Source organism: Oratosquilla oratoria, chromosome 39 (assembly GCF_046742065.1).
Source record: "Oratosquilla oratoria isolate Oo_2021 chromosome 39, ASM4674206v1, whole genome shotgun sequence".
NCBI lineage: Eukaryota > Metazoa > Arthropoda > Malacostraca > Stomatopoda > Squillidae > Oratosquilla > Oratosquilla oratoria.
In genome coordinates this window covers 7,442,501-7,447,768 of record NC_134815.1, presented here as the reverse complement: position 1 = coordinate 7,447,768, position 5,268 = coordinate 7,442,501, and the positions used below count along the sequence as shown (strand labels likewise).

Genomic DNA, 5,268 nt, shown 5'->3' with positions numbered 1-5,268 from the left:
AGTTTTTTTTCCGATTTTACTTTTTTGACCTCTTCTTCACCAATTTTATAATCTCTCGATATTCCGTTTTCACTTTTTCCAAATTATATTATACTACATTTCTTGATATTGAATTTCACTTCCCACTTTTGAGTCCATTTCCAGATCTTGTCCAAGTCTTGTTGTAATGAGTTGCAATCCTCCTCAGTTTTTACTTTCTTTAGTATTTTTGCGTCGTCTGCAAAGAAATTCATATAACACGTTCCACCCCTTCATCCATGTCATTTATGTATATGGCAAACATGATCGGGGCCAATACTAATCCCTGCGGGACACCACTTTTCATTTCTTCCCAATTTGAGAATTGATCTCTAATCACTACTCTCATTTTCCTCCCAATCAGGAAGTCTTTCATCCATTCCAATAATTTTCCTCTGGTGTTACCTATTGATTCTATCTTCCTTATTAGTTTATTGTGTGGTACCTTATCAAATGCCTTTTGTAGGTCCAGAAAGGCACAGTCTGCCCAACCATCTCTCTCTTATATTATGTCTATTAAGCTTTAGCAGAAGCAGATCAAGTTTGTTGTACCGTACACGATCTTCCTTGTCTGAATCCAAATTAACTTGGATTCAATATAGTTTTATCTTCTAAGTATTTAACCCATTTATTTTTTACGACCCTTTCGCAAATTTTTGCTACTGTGCTTGTGTGTGTGTGTGTGTGTGTGTGTGTGTGTGTGTGTGTGTGTGTGTGTGTGTGTGTGTGTGTGTGTGTGTGTGTGTGTGTGTGTGTGTGTGTGTGTGTGTGTGCGTGTGTGTGTGTGTGTGCGCGCGCGCGCGCGAGTGTGTGCGTGATTGTGTGTGTGCGCGCGCGCGCGCGAGTGTGTGCGTGATTGTGTGCGTGCGTGATTTTGTGTGTGTGTGTGTGTGTGTGTGTGTGTGTGTGTGTGTGTGTGTGTGTGTGTGTGTGTGTGTGTGTGTGTGTGTGTGTGTGTGTGTGTTTACCTAGTTGTATTATACGACAAGGGGAGCTAAGCTCGTAATGACCCGTCTTTGTATTTCGTAACATCTAGTTTGTTCTTAAATTCTTGTACGGTGTTTGCACACACTATTGCTTTGTCCAATTTGTTCCAGACATCCATCACTTTGTGTGTGTGTGTGTGTGTGTGTGTGTGTGTGTGTGTGTGTGTGTGTGTGTGTGTGTGTGTGTGTGTGTGTGTGTGTGTGTGTGTGATTCACTCTAGACAACTTCATTCAGCTTAGAGAACCTTTGGGGCTTCTGTGATTTTTTTTCTGGGTTGTATAAAACAATGACCTGAATACCCCTTTAAGTCTTACTTTTATTATCACTGCCACTAGGCAACTTTATTCTGTTAACGGAAAGCAACATAGACATGAAGAATTGAGGCTTATTCATCTCTGCTGATACTTTCCACGACTAATACTTCGTTCATTGTTTATCATGCGTGATCACAAAACTCGTTAGTTTTGAAGGTTTTCCCTAACTCAATCCCGGTGAAAAATCACTTACCTTTTCACTGTGGATCCTGTTGTTTTTCCACTTATTAATTCCTTTACGACACTTATAACGACAATTCTAATTCAAAATACACCACTTTGTATCTATAAACACTTTATATAAACCAACTGTTTCCTCTAATATTTTTTTTTCAAGTTAGTTGGCGACATGTGAAACTCGCACGACGTACAACAGCACTGTGTTCCTCACAACTTAGAGGCTGAGCCTGAACTGACGGGTATTCGGCTCCAGAACCGAATCAACGTTTGCTCATGAGTTGCCAAGTTAGGGATTTATCACTTATTATGAAATAAGTCACGTTCAGGTTTCTTCATTTTTTTCCTGTTCTGTACTGTATTTCCTTTTATTTTATCTGTTCTACTTTGTTTTGTTTTGTCTTGTATATTTTTGTAGAGAGTAATAGAGAATTTCTTAATTTTTACATGGGAATTAGGAAAGGCCAAACTTGTAATATTCGAAAAAAGTAACGTACTAGTATCACCACGACTAGATAGATATTTCGATATATAAACCGTCGTTAGCTTATATTATACAGAATATATCAGTTCAATTAACAGAAAGTTTTGTTCAGGTATTCATAAAATAAATCAAAATTAATATGAAACACGTATCGCTGCCTGACGAACTGACCTTCGAACAACTTACTCACCATGTGCGGAAAGTTCGATTTCCAAGGTTGAGATATGAAAGTGTAGTTGAGGTTTGAATCATAACATCGAACGTACGACGAAATACCCTCCACTTCGTACTCTACAGTTGCATGGAAGGTTTGATAATATCAGATTAAAAAAGGTCATGATGTTCATGATACAATGGAATTAAAAATGAATTAAGTTATACATAGTTGAGTAGATAAGTAGTTATATAAGTAAATACTTAGATTCAAAGCCATTAAACAAATAACAGGAAATATAAATATATATATATATATATATATATATATATATATATATATATATATATATATATATATATATATATATATATATATATATATATATGCTGGGACACTGACAAGTTGATGAAGGTAGAAAAAGAAGTCACGGGACTGGTTCCGATTTTTTAGTTTATTACTGACCGGTTTCGCTCTATGCATCAGAGAAAGAAGCATAGTGCGACATCGTTCAGGAATAAACTCAAAAACTCGGAATTAGACCTGTGACTTCATTTTCCACCTTTATCCTGGTGACCTCTTATACATCCGGGAGGGTGAGGGAGAGTGGGTGGGTATGGATCTGCGCATGCGCACAGCAGATACCTCGTAGGGACAGTTGGCAACACTGAAGCCAATCATGACCTCACGCCACCTTCGACCGGGTCAGGTGTGCTGGGTCACTACCACCACCAAGCGTCGTCTCGGCCAAATCACGTGGTCGACGTCCGCGCCGACAGCCCTCTAAGTCTCGTCACGTGACCCACGTGACAATATATATATATATATATATGTGTGTGTGTGTGTGTGTTTTGTTAAAAACAACTGCGCATTCGGCACTACAAAGCTTCTTAAGTAGACTTTCAAGTCTTCTGAATGTAGATTTCTGTTTTTCACAGGACAGACGGAATAATAAATTTCCAGTAGACATTAGGAACTTTTGTTGAGAAAGAATGTACAGACGTTTCGCTAAACGCAGGTAGCATTTTCAATGTAATGGATACAGAGAATACAGGACATAATAAACATAGAAAGAAAGCTCTGGGAGAGGTCACAACATAAGACACGGGGGGAGGTCACGACGTAAGATACGGGGAGAGGTCACATTACATGTGTGGGATGACGGGGGGATTTTGTCACTGTGGGGCAAATGTCCGTTGAGGGCCAAGTGTCCTCTCTATGAGTCTGGCGGAACGTCGGAGAGGGACTTGGGTGTCGGTGTGATTGGAAGGTGTGTTGTTGTGGTAGAGAGGGCTACTAGTCCTAGGGAGGGGCTTCATACTGGGGAGTAATGTAGGGGATTCCACTTGTCTGTTGATAGTTGGTTGTATGTCTCGTATGACAATTGCTTCCAGGAAGAAAAGTCTAGACTTTTCTGATTCCTTGGCGAGAATGACGGTGTTGTCTTCTAAAAGTTTTCTTGTGATTTGTGTGTTGTGTTTTTCTAGTAGGTGTAGTTTGGGGCCTCCACTTGACAAGTGGGAAGACATTCTTCTCGACAATGTCGTTCTCGTTTGGCCAACGTAGCAGTCGAGAGGCGTACAGTCCTCTAGGGGCCAGGAAAATTTATATACTACGTTGGTGCAAGCGGGACCTTCGGGGCGAGGAGAAGTGTTGTTTCTAATTAAAAGTGTAGCTGTTTTTTGGTTGCGGTAATATATAGAGAGACGAACTTTGTCATTCTCACTTTTGGGTGTTATGTTTCGATGAATAATCCTATTCAGAACCTTCGCATCTTCCTTGTAAGCTGTGGACATTTGGGCACGGTAAAACAAGGTAAAAATCTCACCTTCGCCTGCTACTGGGGTGGGAGGCCCGTGGTACCATTTGTTCATGACACTTTTTAAGACACGCTGGCAGTCTTGATTAGAATGTCCATTATTAACTAGGACTTGAGTGGCCCTGTTTATTTCTGCTTTAGTGGAGGTCCAGCGTGAGCAGTGGGTGAGTGCCCTCCTAAAGAAGGCACTAATGGTACTGTCTTTATAACGTTGGGGGCACTCACTGGTTTCTCCAAAAATCTTATTTATATGTTTCTCAGGTGACATATTATTCATAACAATGACTCCCAGGCCCTTTTCATTTCCCACTTTTTTATTCCTTCTTCTCCCAATTTATATGCTCCTGTTATTCTGTTTTTACTTTTTCCAATTTCCATTATACTACACTTCTTTGTATTGAACTCCATCTCCCACTTCCTACTCCATTCCTGTACTTTATTTAGATCTCTCTGTAGTGATTCACAATCTTCTTCCGTGTTCACTTTTTCAATAGTTTTGCATCATCTGCAAAGAAGCTCATATAGCTTTCAATTCCTTCATCCATATCATTAATATATATAGCAAACATTATTGGGGCCAGAACTGTTCCTTGTGGAACACCGCTTATTACTTCATCCCATTTTGAGTGTTTGTCTCTTATCACTACTCTCATTTTTCTTTCTTGCAAAAAGTTTTCCATCCAATTTAGTAGTTTTCCCTATATTCCTCCTTCAGTTTCTAATTTCTTAAGCAACTTCTTATGTGGTACTTTGTCAAAAGCTTTTTTTAGGTCTAGAAATGCACAATCAGCCCATCCATCTCTTTCTTGTATTATATCTATTAGCCTTGAATAGAAACATATTAAATTGGTGACGCATGATCGTCCTTGTCTGAATCCAAATTGTCTTGGATTTAGCACGTTGTTTTTTTTCTAAATATTTTACCCATCTATTTTTGACAATTCTTTCACAAATTTTTGCTATTGTACTTGTTAGAGAGACTGGCCTATAGTTGGTAGGGTCTTCTTTATTTCCCCCTTTATATATAGGTACTATATTTGCTTTTTTCCAATCTTCTGGAACTTTTCCTTCTTTCAAGGAACTGTTTATTATGCTATGTATTATGTCTGCCAGTTCATTCCTGCATTCTTTCAAAATCCAGTTTGCTATTTCATCTGGTCCATGCGATTTTCTGACATCAAGATTACTCAAGTGTTTCAATATTTCATTCTTTGTTACTTCTATTTCTTTCATAGGGGGGACTTTCTCTTTCCATTCGATCTCTTCAGGTTGTATGTTCTCCCATGTAAACACTGATTTAAAATGTTTGTTCATA

General features: G+C 38.9%; 1 protein-coding gene across 1 annotated transcript in view; it reads right to left on the bottom strand.

Annotated features, from left to right (window-relative positions):
* The window catches only part of LOC143020272 (uncharacterized), a 679,654-nt gene extending 677,927 nt beyond the window's left edge, over positions 1–1,727 (bottom strand). The window contains exon 1 of the mRNA XM_076176500.1: positions 1,513–1,727. The gene's annotated coding sequence lies outside the window, so the exon portion shown is untranslated. The remainder of the gene's footprint in view (positions 1–1,512) is intronic.
* Between the last annotated feature and the right edge of the window lie 3,541 nt (positions 1,728–5,268).